Consider the following 20,182-nt stretch of genomic DNA (forward strand, 5'->3'; position numbering starts at 1 on the left):
TATTCATTCCTTTGAACATGCAGAACATTTATTTTCTTTGTTTCTTATTTGGGAACTTCAATTTTGAAAAACTTCATAATTTTATTTAAGGGTTTCATTTCTATCTGGCCTCCACATCTAGATTGTAGTCTTCATAAAAGAAAAGGGAGAAAAAAAGAAGGAAATGTATGTGATAACTTTATTATATATTTAAAAGCGATAGCAAGTTGTATATAACAGATTTGCAGTTTCACACGCATTTTTATTATGCTATGTTATACTATGTTGTTTTATTTCATAAATTAAAAATAAAATAAATAAAAACTTTAAAGAGAGAAGAAATGGACTATATTGGAAAGAATATTAATCTGGCAGGCAGATTCTGGTTCAAATGTTGCTGCTAACTGTATGCATGATTTTGTGCAAGTCATTTAATCTTTCTTGGCCTCAGTTTCCCAATTTGCAAAATGAAGACTTTTTCCTACATCTTTTGAAGATCTTTTCTAGCTCTAATATTCTATAATTCTGTCATTCTTCTTTTGCATCCCTTGCAACATACACCAGTTTCTATGCATATAGTATGTATTTCACCAATTCTCCTTTCATGACTGACTGAAAGAAGTATTGTTGAACTTGTATTAGCACTATAACATAGCACTTGGGAGAAATCTAGAGTATTAATGTTATTTGGTAGTTTATGATTTAATATTTTTGTACACAGAAGTCCATCATGTAAATAAGCTTCAAAAGGCTTCTGGGCCATTCCATGCTGTAGGCAGAAAAATGAGGAGGATCCCTCACATACTCTAGAGAGAAGTTTTACATAGAGGCAGAGGAGTTGAGAATTAGGAATCTGCAATCCTTGTAGGATTCAATCATGATTTACCCTTGGCATAGAGAGGTGAAAATGCAGATCTTTGGAATTCTCTAATAAGACTAGATACTCCAGTGATACCTACCCTGGATCCACCATTTTTCAAGAATAAGGCAGTTATAAAGGATTATTCTGTTTACTATATTCCAGTGGTCCCCAAAGAAACCAAAAATTCTCCCAAGCCTTAAGGGCCATAAAAGAATTCATTATATTTGCCAAAGCCCTTTATCTTTACCCTTTCATTCTTACTGTTCAGCCTTTCAGGATTCATATTCAACAGTCCGTGAGCTAGGCTCTCCAAGGGTTTAAGTGATTCCCTGCTTGTAATTCAACCATATGGGGAATCTGCATTAAGTATTTTAGGCTAATGGGATACTTTAGAAAGCAACTGTTTTAGGTCTACTAAATGGCTTGCTGGTAGCTACCCAAACAAACAAACTTATTCTAGGAGCTTCTGCCAGAGAGAAGAAGCTAATGCCACATCATTAAGAGTTTGGGAATCACTAGAACAAAGTACTATAGATTTTCTCATCTTAGGCATGCCTCTACTTGACTTTAAAGCCCTCTGCAAATCATTGGATTTAATTATGTTTCATATTGTGTATCTGTCAAATGGATCCAAGAATGTCCATGATCCAATCACTTCATACACCTTGTGATGGTGAAGGACTTCAAGTGTATAAATGCTTACTGGCCCCAAATGATATTACTTTTCTCTAAATTAAAAATTTCCCAATATGGATAGAAGTTGGACTCATGAGTTCATTAGGATAGGGAACTACTGGATGAGGAAACTCCCTCTACCAATGTAGACAGACATCTTCTCCTCAACTTTTAGTCTTGGAGCGTTGACTAATAGAGGTATCAAACTTATGGCCCTTGAACAAAATTCTACTGAATAGCAAAAGCCAGATTAAAATATAGTTGGAAAATGTTTGATAAATACAAATAAAATACAACATAGATAATGTTATTTTGTTGCTTTCCAAGCAACCATACAGCCACAGGAAATAATTTTTATTTGGGTTTAACAATATGAATAGAGCATTAGGAGATTAAGATGAGGCTAAATGGCTTACCCAAGATCACACCATCAGTATGTTTCAGGGGTAAGACTTGAACCCAGTTCTCCTTGCCATTGAAACCACCTCTGACCACCGTCTTTGCTGACTCTCTAATATAATAACTATAAATATAACACCTTTTAGGTAGCAACTAGGGTATGAGATAGTATTAATAAAGCGGTGGCACATAGTAGGTTTTCTTATTATTAAATGCTATTATTACATTCAGGAAATAGAGTTCTTCCAACATGAATGTCAGTAAATCAAAATAATGTCCCATTCATCCCTTCTCATTGATTACATGATAAAATAAGCTTGTCCTTCCTTTTATAAGTAATGCATTTTTAAAACAATCTCAAGCTTCAGACCTTGGAATTCAGAAATATATCAAATAAAACAGTGAGTAATGTAACAGTGTTACCCTTATCCAGTTCTTGTGGTAAGGGCAAAAACTTATATTGTATGGCTGGAAACCATCCTGCAGAAACTACCTAATGCCATCATAAAGCAGAACTTAACTTTCCTCATAGACCTAGAGTTTATACAAGTTCGTGCCCAATATATTGAGATTTGTACTGCAATGCTCTTTTCTCCCTTTTGTAAACCTTGCATTTGAGTCATCCAATGTATTTTAGACTGAGGGTCTTTTTAAAGTCAATGTTTCCTCATATATTTCCTTGCCATAATTGTTAGCAATTGGATCATTCAGCTGGATACCATTTACCTCCTGGGTAAGAGCCCAATATAAATTGAATTATTGTAAATAAATATTTCCTGTGAACCATTAAAAAACATATAAAGCTTGGAATGAAGGCAAAGTAATTCAGAAGCTTTCACAATGGGCTCACAATCTATAGCTTATGAAAAATCCAAAAACTTTTATTACTTTATTTTTGGACACAGCATGAGTCTTGGAATTTTCTCAGTTTTCTAGATGCTACAAAAGACCTAGAGATGAAGGCAAAAGAAAGGATGGAAGAGGGCTAAATTTTGAATGACAAAGGAAAGAATGGATTTCATTAACTCTTTGATAAATAAAAACAATGATGGGCAAGAAAGCTGGAAATATGGGTTCTTATCTCAACTCTGGCACTACCCCATTGTTGCTATGTTGGGTAAGTCATTAATTCTTTAGGTTTCAGTTTCTCCATTTTTATAACAAGAGGGAAGAAGTAGAAAATGCTAAGGTCCCTCTCAGCCACAACATTCCATGAGTTCCACTAGTTCTGGATAGTTTTCCCAGGAGCCCATCTCTGACACCAAGAACTTAAGATCCCATTTGTAAACTGTAAAGATAAAAGCAATGAAACCTATCCCTTTCACAAAAGTTGTATAAGCTATTCTTTTTACATGACAAATGTTAGAGGGAATATGGAAACATTGAGACACTAATGCATTGTTGGTGGACCTGTGAATTGATGAAGCCATTCTGGAGATCAATTTGGAATTATGCCCAAAGGGCTGTAACACTGTGTATGCCCTTTGATCCAGAAATATCGTTACTAGGTCTATATCCCAAAGAAATGAAAAAAGGAAAAGGACATATCTGTACAAAAATATTTATAACAGCTCTTTTTGTGGTGCAAAGAATTGGGAATTAAGGGGACTACATCAACTAGGGAATGACTGAACAAGTTATGGTGTATGATTTTGATGGAATGCTATTGTGCTATAAGACATGACAAAGCAGGATGCTTTCAGAAAAACCTGGAAATACTTGCATGAACTGATACAAAATGAAGTTAGCAGAACCAGGAGGACATTGAACACAGTAACAGAAATATTGTATGATGATGAAATTTGAATGACTTAGCTATTCTTAGCAAAAAAAAAAGCCTAAGACAATTCTGAAGGACTTATAATTTTAAAAAAATGTTATCCACCTCTGAAGAAAAAACTAATAGAGTCTGAACCTAGATCAAGTCATCCTCTTTTGTTGCTTTGTTTTTCTTGGCTTTTTTATTTGTGTTTTCTTTTACAACATGGGTAATATGGAAATTAGTTTTGCTTGACTACACATCTATCAAATTGCTTGCCTTCTCAAGGAGGGAGATGGGGAGGGAGGGAAGGAGAAATTTGAAACTCAACATCTTAAAAAATGAATATTACAAGTTGTTTCTACATGTAATCAGAAAAAACATAAATCAAAAAATATTTTGTTTTGTGGAAAAAAGGATGCATTTAACTTATCAAAGATCTGCCCTGCCAAGTGTCAGCCTCAGATGATTCTTACTATCCATAGCCTTCACTGTTACTCACATTCTGTTGAAATAAGCAAGTGAATGCTGGAGCTGAATGTGAAACTTAAAAAATACTTTTAAAATATGTATTTAGGAATCATCAAGAATAAATATTTTCATATATGAAATACAAAAAAGAACAAAAATGAATGATAAAATTCCAGTTTCTTCTCAATAAACTATGAGGTATTTAATTACATTTATTTATTATATTTACTTTTTATCAATTGCATTTATTCATTATATTTAGTATATTCATATTTATGCCATATATACTTCTATGTCTAAATCTGTATCTTCTTGTCTCTCCCATGGGGGAGGTAAGAAATTGTTTCCTTGTGTATGTATTATTTCACCACCTAGCACAAAGCTTGGGACATATAGCAAACCTTTGCTGGTTTATATTATTTATTCATTCATTTATTTATTTTTAGTTTTCAACATTCATTTTTATAAGATTTTGAGTTCTAAATTTTGCCCCATCCATCCCCTCCCCATGCCCAAGACAGCATGCAATTTGATATAGATGATACATCTTTGCAGATTAATTAATAAACTTCTGTTCCATAGTTTCTTTTTTAAAAGTATGTATTGCACATCATTTAGACATAAAGGGTGGCATCATAAGCAAATCAGAAGAGCAAAGAATAGTCCCTGTAAGATCTATGGAGAAGGGAAGAATTCATGAGCAAACAAGAGATAGCACGACAAAATGTAAAATTAATAATTTTGATTTTATTAAATTAAAAAGATTTTGAACAAACAAAATCAATGCCACCAAGATTAGGAGGAAAGCAGAAAGCTGAGAAACAATCTTTATAGCAAATATCTCTGATAAAGGCCTCATTTCTTGAATATATAGAGAATTGAATCAAATTTATGAGAATACAAGCCATTCCCCAACTGATAAATGGTCAAAGGATAAAAACAGGCAGTTTTCAGATGAAGAAACCAAAGTTATCTATTGGCATATGAAGAAATGCTCTAAATCACTTTTGATTAGAGAAATGCAAATTAAAACAACTCTGAAATACCACCTCACACCTATCAGTTTGGCTAACATGACAAAAAAAAAAGAAAATGATAAATGTTGGAGAGGATGTGGGAAAATTGGAACACTAATACACTGTTGGTAGAGTTGTGAACCAATCAAACTATTCTGGAGAGCAATTTGGACCTATACTCAATGGGCAACCAAACTGTACAACCCTTTGATCTGGTAATACCACTACTAAGTCTGTATCCCAAAGAGATGATAAGAAAAGGAAAAGGACCTACATGCACAAAAATATTTATAGCAGCCCTATTCATTCTGGCAAATTATTGCAAATTGAGGGGATGTACATCAATTGGGAAATGGCTGAATAAGCTGTGGTATATGAATATAATGGAATACTATTGTGAAACAAGAAACAATGAACAGACAGATTTCAGAAGAAAAACCCAGAAAGACTTGTATGAACTGATGCAAAGTAAAACGAGCAGAACCAGGAAATATTGTACACAGTATCAGCAACACTGTTCACAGCAACATAATGATCCAAGACAAGTACAAAGGACTCATGATGGAAAATGCTATCCATATCCAGATAAAGAACTGATGTACTCTGTATGCAGATTGAAGCATATTTTTTTCACTTTATTTTTTTTTCTTTTGATCTGTTTCTTCTCTCACAACTGTGACTAATATGGAAATATGTTTTACATAATTGTACATATATAACCTCTATCAAATTGCCTACCATTTTAGAAAGAGAGGAAGGGATGGAGGGAGGGAGAAAAATTTGGAACTCAAAATCTTGTAAAAATGAATGCTAAAATTGTCTTGACATATAATTGGGAAAAAAATAAAATGCTGTTAAAAATTTAAAAAAAAGAAAAGACTTGAGAAAAGTGAACATATACATAAATGATACAAGGATGCTTTTGTTAACTATGAAAAGCCACATGAGATTAAAACATGGTTAATTATTAGTTGTGTGACTTATCAGTGCAAATACAAATTTAAAATTCTTCAAAAAAAACAAATAAATAAAAAGTATATGTTGAATTTAGCAGTAGAGTAGCTGTTTATATCCTTCCTTGCAATCGTATTTCCTCCTCTGTGTTTTAAATGTTATTGATGTTCTAATGTAATCCACACACTTTAAAATAGAGTATGAGATACTTTGAAGTTCCCAGTGTTTTATTGGTTTGGGTAATTCCTCCAATGATATAAATTACCACTCTCCATATCTTCTTATCCTTTGTGGTTCTTACCGTTTTTTTTTTCTAAAATATCCACAGATCCATCTAACATATTGGAGGCCTTCCTCTCTCATTCTTCTACATTCTTGGAGAGTAAGAGAGCAATTTAACACTTGGACTATCCATATGTATATGGCACCTAACTCTCAACTCATGACAAGCACACTTCTTTTTTTGATTTTACATGCTCTCAATAATATTTTATACACATGGGATTTTTGTACGATAAAAGCGTAAGGTGTTTTAGAAATGCATCACATGATCATTTAGTACATTTTTTCTAGTTAAACTAGGCAAGAAGATGCAAATATAAATTCCTCACTTTCTTCAGGCCTCTTCCAATACTAAGAAGCTGTCATCCTATTTGTTGCATCAAAACAGACTATAAGTAAAAATACCTCCAGATCATCTTCGGCAGGAATTCTTTCCAACTGAGAAAGCTAGTAATGGGGTCATGGGTTTTCTGGAGTAATACATCCCAGGCATCCTGGGTTTCTGGTGTGATTTTCATTAGAAAAGCCTGTCCTCATTATTATGGTAGGTGGACTGCTTTCTTTTGTTTGGCTCCTTTATTAAAGAAGGAAATTTGGATTTAGATGTGGACAACTTCACAGAATTCTTTTTAAATATCTGGATACTAAAATTGATGGAGATTGTTTTTTATAATTAATACAGTGCTAATCTATGCTTGGCAACTGTTTGTAGTCAAAGGAATTAAATACTGGGAAAACAGATAATGAGGGATATGTGAGGTTTGCAGGATCTCATCATCATCATCATCTATTGTTATTTGCTGAGCACCACATGCTGGGTGTTCTGGCATCTCTCATTTGGGTTCTAAGTAACTGACAGTTGGCACAAGTCTGGGGTTTCTTAGTGAAGAAACAAGCCTCTGTTGAGGAAGGGTATCTATTTCCACATTCTGAGGGGGAATGATACCCAGGGGTTTCTCTGAATGCGTCTCTTTCTGGGCCTGAGACTTGTATCAAAGTCTAATGCATTTTGCTCAGCTTTTTGTTACAGTGCTGCCCTTATTAACCCAAGATTTTCCCAGGAGCCAGCTATCTCTTGCAGAGCCATGGGATATCCAATCTACCTGCACTGGTATCTTATCACATTGAAAATTTGGAACCAAAGATTCTTCTCTTTCCAATTTTAGTCTCATAACTTTTATTTAATCCCAAATCTTTTTAACATTGCCCAAATACTAACAACTTTAGATGCCTAAAAATCAGAAATCATCTGGAGAAACAGTAGGGGAAGATTTTAGAACAAAAACAGAAACCTTCACACTACTTTCACTTGGCATAACTACTCTGCCTATACCTTAAATTGGGAGACATTGCCATCTAGTTATTTGTTGCTGAATTATATAAAGCAAAAAGTAAGAAAAAGAAAAGAACCTTATGGGTAAGGAAGAAATGGGTAAATTTTCATGCCTTAATAATGAATTGAATGGTCATTATAGTAGTCCATTTTCTTAGTATTCATAAAAAGCTAACAATTAGCACTAGACTATTCTTTGCTTCATTCAGCCTATCTTCTGAAAGTATTCTCATGGCAAGCTTAGTAGGTCTGATATTAAAAAAAATGACTTAACAGCCCATCAATTTGGAGATTGCTGGGGGAGGAGGGAACAACTGAGGTATATGAATGTAAAGGAATATTATTGTACAGTAAGACATGATAGTCATAAGGAATTCTGAGAAACATAGGGAGATTTGCATGATCTGATTCAGAGAGAAATAAGTAGAACCAGAAGAATAGTAATATAATAAATATAAATTAAAAGTACCCTAAAAGAAAGCATATTAAACAAATGAAAAACCAATAATGATCCCAGAGAACATATGATGAAACATCAATATGCAGGGGCTACTGGGGCAGAATGTTGCATACATTATCAGAATTGCTTCTTACAATTAGTTTTACTTAACTGTTTTTCTTTGTTATAAAATAAGGTTTTATTCAAGGGGGAGGAGGGAGCACTTTATATCCAGAAGTGATTTTAATGTACAATATAGAAAGCATCAGTTATTATATGAAGAATAATTTAGTGGGACAGTACCATACAAGGAAATGTTTAGGATTTGGCATTTTAATCTCCTACCCTTCCTTCAACCTTGTGGCTCAAAGATACACCATATTAATCACTATTAGTAAGAACAGCAAGAGGCACTACAGCTAGGTCCTAATCAGTGCAAATAATGAATCCCCTAAAGAAGTCACATATGCACATTATTTGCACTGATCAGGCCTAACCTTGATATAAACCTACTGGTAATGATATTGAAATGACATCAACTTACATACAACTACTAAACTGGTTTGTAGAACTTTTGCACCTAAGTTAGGAATTGCTTCCCAAATACCATATGCACCTGGAGAAGACCAGCTTTCCAGATGAATCCTAATATTCAGTATAAATTTCTGCATGTCAGTGTGCTATTGGCTTGAGGAAATGGTGGGGGTGGGGAAAGGGAGCAAAGGAGGGAAGAAGGAGGAGGAATGGAAACTAATTTTAGTTAACATTGCAATATACATTCAGAAGGCAAATTGGCCTGTCACAGCTCCAATGTGATGAGTCTTTTTCTTCTTTTCTAATGACTAGTTTCTTCTGATTGCCAGGTAGCAGACATGGCACTCTATTGTGGTGGAGAGACATGCTGTGGAGATTATAGGGGTTAATTGGAGCTACACTTTTTTTTTCAAAAAGAACTCTACTGGAATCCTTCCTGGACCCAGGATATTATTATTTTGATAGGATTTAGTATGCTCTTCAATAAGAACTGGAAGTTATAAATCCTTCCCAAGCTTTTCTAAAAATCTCTGCAAATCTAGGCTATTGGGAAGATTCCACCACCATCCCTCCATCTAGTCATATCCAACACACATTTCTGGAAAGCTTTTCCCTTTTGCACAATTTCAGACATGCCAGAACATTTATTTTAAAGTCCTATGCCTGTGGGCACACAAATATGTTTCTAAAACTGTGTGTTGCTTCCTTCTCAGTCATGGATACCCCTATCCTTTTCACTTGATTTATCCTTTCATATTTTATTTTTGTCTGTGATAGAAGCCCTTTTCCCACTCATGGGATTGCCAGATTTTATTAGTTCTTTTATGCCCTGGCAGAATTCTCCTGACACCTTTCCCTCAGGTGTGAATATGATTTTGTTGGCCTTCACATTTATTTCTTTGTTCTTGTCCTTCAGGCTTCTTTTGCTAGGAGGATCAGGTCATTGTCCAATTTCCAAAATGTTTTAGAGTAGTTTCATTTTGTCTTATTCTGATTTATATGCTCCCTAAAGAAACATACCAGGGCAAAGATGTTGCTCAGAATTGATGCACTTCAAGTAAATGAATGAGCAAATGAATGCATGAATGAATGAAAAAAGCAAGCATTAATCACTTAATATGTTCCAAGAACTGTGCTAAGTCCTGGAATATAAAGAAAATTGAGAAAGACCCTGCTTTCAAAGAGCTCTCATAATAAATGTGGGAGACAATACTTCTAATGTGACTGTTGAAATTTGATTGTGATATCTGAACATTTTCATAATTCTCTCTGCTTTCCCGTCACATTTTTTTTTTAAATTTGGGAAACTATATTTTCGAGATCTTTTTGGTGTGGCAGTGGATAAAACTGTTGTTTCATCATTTCCTAGGAGCATTAGAAGTTGATTTCAGAAACTGAAACAGGAGCAGAAAGCAATGATAGGTATAGAAACACTGGAATTAGAGGTTTGGAGGATTTTTACAAATCATGTAATTTTATTAGTTACAAGTGAGGATAACTAGACTTAAAGAGCCAGAGTGACCAAACCAAGGTCATATTGGTAATTAAAAGTAAGTAAATATTTCAGACTCATAGAGTTTTTGCAATAGTTTCCCGAAATGAGTGCTGTGGAGTAGTCATGAGCACATATGTTGAAGAGGAAATCCTTGCCATATGTAGGTCATTCCCATCTTCTCTCTTTACATGCCTTAGAAGTGCTTAGTTGATGAAACAGTTCTGTGTTTGATTTATCCAGATTGGTAGAAAGCAAAGAGTTAAAATATTTTTTCCTATGCTAGACATAGAGTGTGTTTTTATCTGCTATACATCTGGCCATGTTTCTGAATAATTCACTTAGGTTGGAGTTTGGGGGCACTTGTGTTCATCAAGGTTTTCTTTTGATCAAAGAGATTTCTTGTGGCCCAAACACAAGTTCTTTTTTTTTTTTTAACTGCGCTCTTCTAGTTACACAAAGGAGAGTTTAGGATGTTATTTATGAGGATAGTTACACTTTTTTAAAATGTCCTAAGTAGCCATAGAAATTAATAAATGTAAATTTATTTGTTTAAAACCTCCAATTTACCTGTTGTTTTTAATTTACATTAGCATGCTTCTTGTACTAAGTAGAAATTCTTGAGTTTATATAATTCATGTATGTCATTGTCCATTATCACTGGGCTACTTAATCTTATTTAGGTTAAAGAATATTTAATTATGTATTTAGTATGTTCCTTACTTAAGAAATAAAAGATCCTGCTTTACATATAGCAGAACTATTCCTCTAGATTAGCAATTATAGGACTCCTGAGCTTGACCTTGAGACCTTTCGAAAGGAACAAAAGTTTCTTTTAGGAAATAAATTGATTGGCTAAGTCTCCATAAAAGGGAATTAAAATATTAATAATTTTCACACTACAAGATAGATTGATAAAAAATAGATAAATATATGCTAGATCATAATGATTGTGACAGTGATAGCCGTAGATATAGGTATTGATGAGATGATGATGGTGGTGTGTTTGTGTGTGTGTGTGTGTGTGCGTGTGTGTGTGTGTGTGTGTACTATGGTGGGCGAGCCCCCTATTACAAAACCTAAGGTCTGCTAGACCTCATACAGTGATTTTAAAAATACTTTTGGGGAGGAAGTGTTGAGGAGAAAGAAAGCTTTCAGGTAAGACCACACTGAAATCAGACAGGAAGACCTTTACAGAACTGAAAAGGGTTTCAAAATTATTATAATTTTTCCTAACATTTCATCTAAATCCCTACTCTACTGTTCCAGTAATATTTATGTTAAGATATCAAACTAGCAAATGAGAATGCCAATTGGTCAGAGAAATGCAGGACGAGACCTGGAAATCTCCTTTAGGGGTATGCAGTGTGCGTAAATCTAATTACACTTATGGATTTCTGCTTTGTTAATCTGCTTCTGTTTGCAATGGGATGATGTGGTCAACAGCCAAGTAAAATCTATGGGTTAATTTTGTGTTGTCCTTTCTTGAGCAAAGGCAGGACATGAGTTCAAAATAAATTATGTTTCATTCAGGATCCTACATCAACTGTCATCCTTAACTCATCAATAGATGTTGCAAGCAAGAGTTTATTAACAGCAGGGAGGAATAGTAAAGACTTATGAAAAAGAAGAAAGTGGATTAAAGATGCTCTTTCAAGCAACCATAGAGAGCAAGGATTTTTTTCCATGACCTGCAAACAGTATGCAATATGTTGTTTTTGCCAATATCATGTAACATTTATCTATGAATAAAGTATTATTTTTGTCTCAATACTACAGGGGAAGCTGAATAGGCTAGAGGATGCTGAATAAATTATATCCCAGGTACCAAAAAAAATTAGTAGATATGAATGCTGCCCTGCTACTTCTTTTTTTTCCAAAAATAATGTTGAGAAAGAGGAAAATGCCACAGAACTATAGAAAGTTTGGGGAGTGTGTATATTCATCAAGGTTGTCCTTTGTTTAAAGGTATTTCCTGTGACCCAAACACGTTTCTTTTTTTTTAAGCTGTGTTCTTCCAGCTACACAAAGGAGAGACTGGAATGTTATTTATGAGGATAGGTATACTTTAAAAAATCTGAGGTAGGCAGATAAATTAATAAATATGAATTTATATTTTTAAATCTACCAATTTTCCTATTATATTTTTATGTTACCAAGCTTTTTGTTCCAAGCAGAAATTCCTGGATTTATATAATCCAAATACAATATTGTTCATTATCATTGGATTTCTAATACTAGCACTAAATGATAGGATTAAAATAAAATGAAAAGGGGCAGCTAGGTGGGGCAGTGAGTAGAGCACCGGCCCTGGAGTCAGGAGGACCTGGGTTCAAATCTGGCCTCAGACACTTGACACACACTTACTAGCTGTGTGACCTTGGGCAAGTCACTTAACCCCTGCCTCTCCACCCCCCCCACTGCCCACAAAAAATAAAATAAAATAAAATAAAATAAAATGAAAAAAGGTGAGAATTTCAAGCCTTCAAAACCACATTATTATATTGAGAAACACAGAAAAAAGCCTTTGACCCAACACATGCTCATTTATACTTAAATCCCCACAAAGAATTGAGAAATCTATTTTAAAGTATTATAAAAAAATTATCTAGCTAAAACAAAGCATAACATGCAACAGGAAAACCCTAAAACTTTTTCCATGAAACAAAAGAGTAAATCAAGGATAGAACCTTTTGACATTGTTATTTCCTATATTTCTTGAAATGTAAGCAATAGTAATAATGTAAAAGAAAGAAGCTAAATACATATAAATAGCAGAATCATTTCAAGACAAAACTAGATGCATTTGTTAATGACACAATGGCTTACTTAGAAAATCTCAGGGAATATGTAAATAAGCTAATTGAAACAAATAATAGCCTGGTCAGTGTTGCAGTCTACAAAATAAACCCACAAGAAAAGATACTATTGGTGTTATCAAAATCTAGAAGGCAATAATAGAAAAGGGAGTTAAATTTTTTTAATTTGAATTGATCTACCAAAATGTACTCAATCCCTGTCTAGATTCAATTGCAAAATGCTTCCTAAATAAATAAAAAAGCTGGTGAAATATTCAGTGTTCATGGATGGACCATGCTAATTAATAAAAATTACAATTTAACCAAAGTTAATTTAAAATCTTAATGTTCTACCAATAAAACTACTAAAAGAATACTTTCTAGAGTTATACAAAATAATTAAAATGTCATTTGGAGGCACATAAAGTCTAGAATATCAAAGAAAATGATGTAAAAGGCAAGAATGAGGAGCAACATATTATGAAGCAGAAATCATCAGATTAATTTATGTTGTCTAAAAATGGAAAACTAGCCTAATGAGATAGAACATACAAAGAAAAAACAGAAAGAATTGAACCAAATAAAGTAAGTTTGATAAGCCTCCAAATAAATTACATAGGAAAGAACTCTCTATTTGACAAAAACTGTTCGGAGAAAAAAAATGATATTAGTCAAGTAGAAATTAGTCTTATACCAACACCCTAAACTATATTTGATGTGAATATTAAAAATTATGCTATTAAAATAATTAGAAGGGATATAGATCATATGCCTTTGATTTCTATAGGAAAGGGATGCATTATTAAATCAAAAGGGATTGAGGCAATTAAAAAGATAAAACATAGCTTTGATTACACATGATTTAAAAGCTTCTGAACAAACAAAATTAATACATTTATGGTTATATGGGAAGTAGTTGACTATGACAAAAATCTTTATACCAAACCCCTAATGGAAGGATTTTATATCTAATATATGTATATATATATATATATATATATATATATATATATGTATATATATTATATATATGTATATGTATATTATATATATATGTATATATATAAACCAAAATCAATGCCCAATAGACAGGTGTTTAAGGGATATGAACAAACTCTTCTTAAAAAATAAATATAAACTAGTAACAACCATACAAAAGAATCCTGTAAACCACTAAGACTAAGAGAAACTCAAGGCAGAACAATGTTGAGGTTTGACATCACACCCTGCAAATTGGAGAAAGTTAACAAAAGATTGAAATGGTAAATGCTAGAGGAGATGTAGTAATGCAGGCACCCCAATATACTGGTGGAGTGGGTGTGAATTTGTGCATTCATTCTGAAAAACAATTTGGGATTTTGAAAATAAAGTGACTAAAATGTCCATAGCTTTTGACTTAGCAACTTCCACAAGGTAAGTAATGCAAGGATATTATTAACAAAAATAAAGTCTACAACTCATAACCAAAATACTTATATTAGAACTTTTTGTAGCAGCAAAGAAATGTAAAAATAGTAATCGATCAATTGGGAAATGGCTAAACAAAATTTGGAACATGAATATAAAAGAATATTATGGGGCTGGAGGAAACAATAAACAAGTTGAATGCAGGTGTGCAGGGAAAGACTTATATGAACTAAAGAAAAATGAAGTACGTAGAGTCCTAAAAACATATAAATGAATATATTGAGACTACAAAAATATAAACACAATAACTACAATAGAAAAAACAACCACAAAAATATTGAAAATGAGTGTTGTAAAATTACAAAGAACAAGCTTGGCCCCAAAGAATTAATATGAATAGACACCTACATCAGATTGCCTAAAAAGGCAGTGGTTGCACAGCTATGGAACATTGTATATAGTATCAAATTATTTTCAATGTATTGATTATTTTTTGCTGATTTTTTTATTTTTTTCCTATTAGTTTTTTTTGAAAATTCTTTAGAGAGAGAATTAAAGAAAAGAGAATTAACAAAATAGCCAAGATGACAGAATAAGTACAACCACTCAGAATATCCCCCTTAAAACAACTTTAAAATAATGCCTCAAATCAAATTTTGGAGGAGCAGAGCTAACAAAAGGTTGCAGTGAAACATTTGTCTGGCCTGAGAAAACTTAAGAGGTTGGCAGCAGAAGTCTTTGAGACTAGTATGGAGGCCTGTCTGAAGGCCACACACATGTTGGCATCAACAGCAGACAAAGAGGCAGCAGCTTTGGGAGCAATGTCTGAACCCCCTGTCATTGGAGTTGGTTCAAAAAATGGAAGAATACATAGCGGGACAGAGAGATGGAGAGCGAGGGGGGGGGGGAGTGTTGTGGTATAGAGATGTAACTTAGTAGGGAAATAGAAGAATAGGGGGATAAGATTAAGGGAAAGGATGATTTAAAAAGGGGGGTGATCAGATTAAGGGAGGCATTGGTTATAAACAAAATGGATTTTTGAGGAAGGACAGGTTAAAAAGAGATAGAGGAAGAGAGAGAAGAAAATGAGGAAGGAAATAAACAATAATCATAACTGTGAATGAGAATGGAATGAGCTAACCCATAAAACAGAGGCAGATAACAGAATAGATTGAAAACCACAATCCAGCTATATGTTGTTCACAAGAGATACACATGAAAAAGAAAGACGCAAACAGAATTAAAATAAAGGAACAGAATTTAATGTGCTTTAGTTGAAGTAAAAAAGGCAGGGGTAGCAGTCATAATCTCAAACAAAGCAAAAGCAAAAATAGAACTAATTAAAAAGGTAATCAGGGAAACTGAATTATGCAAAGGTACCCTAGACATTGAAGTACTGTCAAAAATAATTTACAGCAACTTTCTCTGATAAAGGCCTCATTTCTCAAATATATACTTAACATTGAACTGAGTCAAATTTACAAAAAAGAGCATTTCCCAAATTGGTAATTGGTCAAAGGATATGAACTGATGGTTTTCAGAAGAAGAAATCAAAGGAGCCAATAGCCATATTAAAAAGGCTCTAACTCATTATTGATCAGAGAAAGGGCAAGTCAAACTGCTCTGAGGTACTGCCTCCTATCTATCAGAAATGACAAATGCTGAAGGGGATGAGGGAAAATAAGTATATTAATGAACAATTGGTGGAGTAGTGAACCAGTCCAATCATTCTAGAGAACAATCTGGAACTATACCCAAAAGGCTATAAAATAGTATACTCTTTGATCCAGCAATACTACTACTCATCCTCTACTCCCAGATAAATTAACAGAAAAGGAAAAATGTTTATAGCAGCTCTTTTGTGGTGGCAAAGAATTGGAAATTGAAGGGATGCTCATATTTGGGGAATAGCTAAACAAGTTGTGGCAGATGATTACAATGGAGTACTATTGTGCTAAAAGGAATGGTAAGGGGTCTGACTTCAGAAAAACATGGCAAGACCTACATGAACTGATGCAAATTGAAGTGAGATCTGGGAGAACAGTATGCACAGTAATAGCAGTGTGGTAATGATGATCAACTGTGAAAGACTTGGCTACTTTGATCAATGCAATCATCCAAGACAATTCCAAAAGACTCATGGTGGAAAAAAATGCTATCAGCCTCCAGAGAGAGAAACTGATGAACTCTGAGTGCAAATTGAAGTATACATCAATTTTTGCTTGTGTATGGGGGGTGGGGAGTGGGGAGTATGGTTATAGGGAAATATGTTTTGAATGATTTCAAATATATAATTGAAATTATATTGTTTATTGTCTGTCTGTGGGAGAGCAGTGAGAAGAGGAAGAGAATCTGGAACTCAAAACTTTAAAAGAAAAGAATGCTAAAAATATATAATAAAATTTTCAAATGAAAGAAATTTGTTTGTTGTAAGGAATGGCTCCTGGGAGAGAGAAGAAGAGGTAACAGGGAGAAATAAAAGCAAATAATACCCCAAAAATTAACTTTAAACATTGATAACATTTTTATTTGAAAAAAGAATTGAAATGCTGTGCAAAACAAATCACAAAAATGAAATCAACTATCTTTACAGAGATTAAATAATTGGTTACCAGTGTGGACATAATTTTAGAATCAATGTACAGTGTGTAGTCAAAACATCAACTGTTTAGAGTTAATTTCAAAATCAGTATAAAATGTGAAGAAAAGATCAAGTTGAACTAACATTCAATGCAATTTCAGCAAGTATAACTTGTTTTGTTTAAATTATTGATTCTTGAGAAAAAAAGAAGTAGATGAAAATAAATATACTGAAATCCATTCCCATTTTTAACAGAGTTTAACCCACTTAAAACAATATCAAAAAGGAGGTCAAAAGGCTCTTTCCACGAGGCCTTGGGACCAGCTGGTCGTGCTGCTGGTAAAGACGCTGAGGCCCAAAAGGGTAAAGTGACGTGGCCAAACGCACACAGCTTATAAGTAGATGGAGCCTGTGACCCTACAGTCGAGTAAATTTACCACTTTATTTCAGGTACAGTGTAACCATGGCTCGTGGTCCCAAGAAACATCTGAAGCATGTAGCAGCTCCAAAGCATTGGACACTGGATAAGTTAACTGGAGTTTTTGCTCCAAGACCATCCACAGGTCCCCACAAGCTGAGGGAGTGTCTCCCACTCATCATCTTCCTGAGAAACAGACTGAAGTATGCCCTGACTGGAGATGAAGTAAAGAAGATCTGCATGCAGCGATTCATCAAGATTGATGGGAAGGTCTGCACCGATATTACATACCCTGCTGGCTTTATGGATGTCATTAGTATTGAGAAGACGGGTGAACATTTCCTTCTGGTATATGACACAAAGGGACGCTTTGCTGTTCATCATATTACGGCTGAGGAGGCTAAATATAAATTGTGCAAAGTGAGAAAAATCTTTGTGGGTACAAAAGGTATTCCCCATCTGGTGACCCATGATGCCCGTACTATCCGTTACCCAGATCCTCTCATTAAAGTGAATGATACAGTTCAGATTGATTTAGAAGCTGGCAAGATCACTGATTTTATCAAGTTTGATACTGGTAACCTGTGTATGGTGACCGGTGGAGCTAACTTGGGTTGAATTGGTGTGATCACCAACAAGGAGAAACACCCTGGCCCTTTTGATGTTGTCCATGTAAAAGATGCCAATGGCAATATCTTTGCCACTAGGCTCTCAAACATTTTTGTTATTGGCAAAGGTAACAAGCCTTGGATCTCTCTTCCCTGAGGAAAGGGTATCCACCTTACCATTGCTGAAGAAAGAGACAAGAGATTGGCAGCTAAGCAGAGCAGTGGCTAAATGCTTGCAGATAAGAATTAGTAGGGTTTCAATCAAATTGAGATGTTACAATTTTTAACAAAAAATGATTACTCTACAAAAATATAAAATACACAAAATAAGAAATAGATAGCTTAAGCAACTCAGTCAAGTGAAATTGAACAGGCCATAAATGCCTTTCTCTTCTTTCCTTGGATTAGGGTACTGTGGGTATGAATGTTGCATAAAATGTTAGAAGATGTAACTGTATTGGTTTTGCTTAACTGCTTTTCTTTGTTACATGGAACGGCTCACTGATTGGAGGATGGGGAGAGGACATATCCCAAAATGGCTGATGTGAAAACAAAAGATATCAATAAAATGTCAAGAAAAAAGGAAAAAAAAAGGAGGTCAAAAGAGTCTAGAAATTACCTCAGTCAGTAAACAACACATCTCTTTCCTAAATGGAGAGACATGACAACAAAGTGCAACATACACTTAGAACACCAGTTCAAAATACTGGGAAGTAATATTGTGAGTAATATGTCCTCACAAAAATTGCAACAACAAAACAACAACAAAGTGAGAAATTAGCTTACAGTTTTTGACATAATATTAAATTAAATCATAACATTCCAAGACCATTTGTAGATTGAAACTGGGATGATAAGTGGACATAAAATGGAGCAGATCTAATAGATTGTTATAGTACTTTATCTCATGAACAACCCTAATGGAAACATCATTTTCAATATACAATCAGTGATAAATGAATCCAATCCCACCCAAGGGTTTTTCTCATTACTTACCCTTGCATCTGCAGATAGTTCATAAATAAGTAGGTGTCAAGTCAACAAGAATTTACTAAGCACTTACTATGTTCCAGGACTCGGCTAAGTGCTGAAGATGTAAACACAAGAAAATAAAAATAATCCCTCCTCTCAAGGGGCTTACATTCTGATGGTGACAGAGAACATACAAAATGGAGCTGAAACTCAGGGGTGACGGGGAGGAGAGAAGTACCCGTTTAAGGACATGGTGGTGAAGTCCTGAGAGTCAGAAGCAGACTCAGGAGAAGCAGCTCCAACGAAGGATAGCTGGCCTTTGCCCCCAAAATGGAGGTTCTAGGAGAAACTCAGCAATAGGAAAAGGGAGTTGCAGCGTGGGTGGAATTTCCAAGACAAGAAGGCCGTAGGGACTGGAAACATTCAAGGTAAGTAGGAAGCTGAGGTATGGTGATGAGGTTGAGAGAGTTAGAAAACAAGATAAGAAAATTTTAGGGACTGGCCTGAATCCGCCAGTATCCTGTTAGTTCAGGATTGATTTTTGAAATGAATTAAATTACAATATCAACCTTGTCCCCCTGGATCAATCAAGTTCAAGGAAAGTTCCATTATCCTTCAGGGGAAAATTACCTTAAACCATGTTGTGAAGAGAGATAACCCTAGAAAATGTAGTCTGGTCACAACGGTATTTTTATCCTCAGAGTGCCGGGCATATAAGTACTTAATAAATTCTTTATTCTTCTTTCTTTCCTTTCCTTCTTTCTTTGCTTCTTTTCTTCCTTCCACATTCATTCATCAGTCACAATGATAAAAAGATCACCAAGTATTATAAGAACTGTACCTTGTTGGGAGATAGCTTTTAGGGATCTGTTTTGCTCGACCAAATCAAATACCTTTTTCTCCCAGCACAACTCACTCCCTTGACTGCCTCACTTCCTTACCAACAACCCAAACTACTCACCTGAAGATGCCTTTTCACTTTAGGAGCTACTTATCTAATTGATGAGTCTCTGATCAGAATCACCATTTTGTAAGGAGCTCTAATCAAGTTCACTCTCACTCAACTCACTCTCCATACTGGTCCACATCCTCAGGCGCAACCTTGTCCTCACACTGCTACGCTTCCCTGCCCCTACCACTCCATACAGATTTTTAGCTCATTTGCTCTCACTCAAACCTTGGACTCTGTCCCTAAAACCACCC

The 20,182-nt window shown here is 34.6% G+C and overlaps 1 pseudogene; it reads left to right on the plus strand.

Annotated features, from left to right (window-relative positions):
* Positions 1-17,319: 17,319 nt before the first annotated feature.
* On the plus strand, positions 17,320-18,239 carry LOC118847523 (annotated as a pseudogene).
* Positions 18,240-20,182: the final 1,943 nt, after the last annotated feature.

The sequence above is a fragment of the Trichosurus vulpecula genome, chromosome 4 (assembly GCF_011100635.1).
Source record: "Trichosurus vulpecula isolate mTriVul1 chromosome 4, mTriVul1.pri, whole genome shotgun sequence".
Taxonomy (NCBI): Eukaryota; Metazoa; Chordata; class Mammalia; order Diprotodontia; family Phalangeridae; genus Trichosurus; species Trichosurus vulpecula.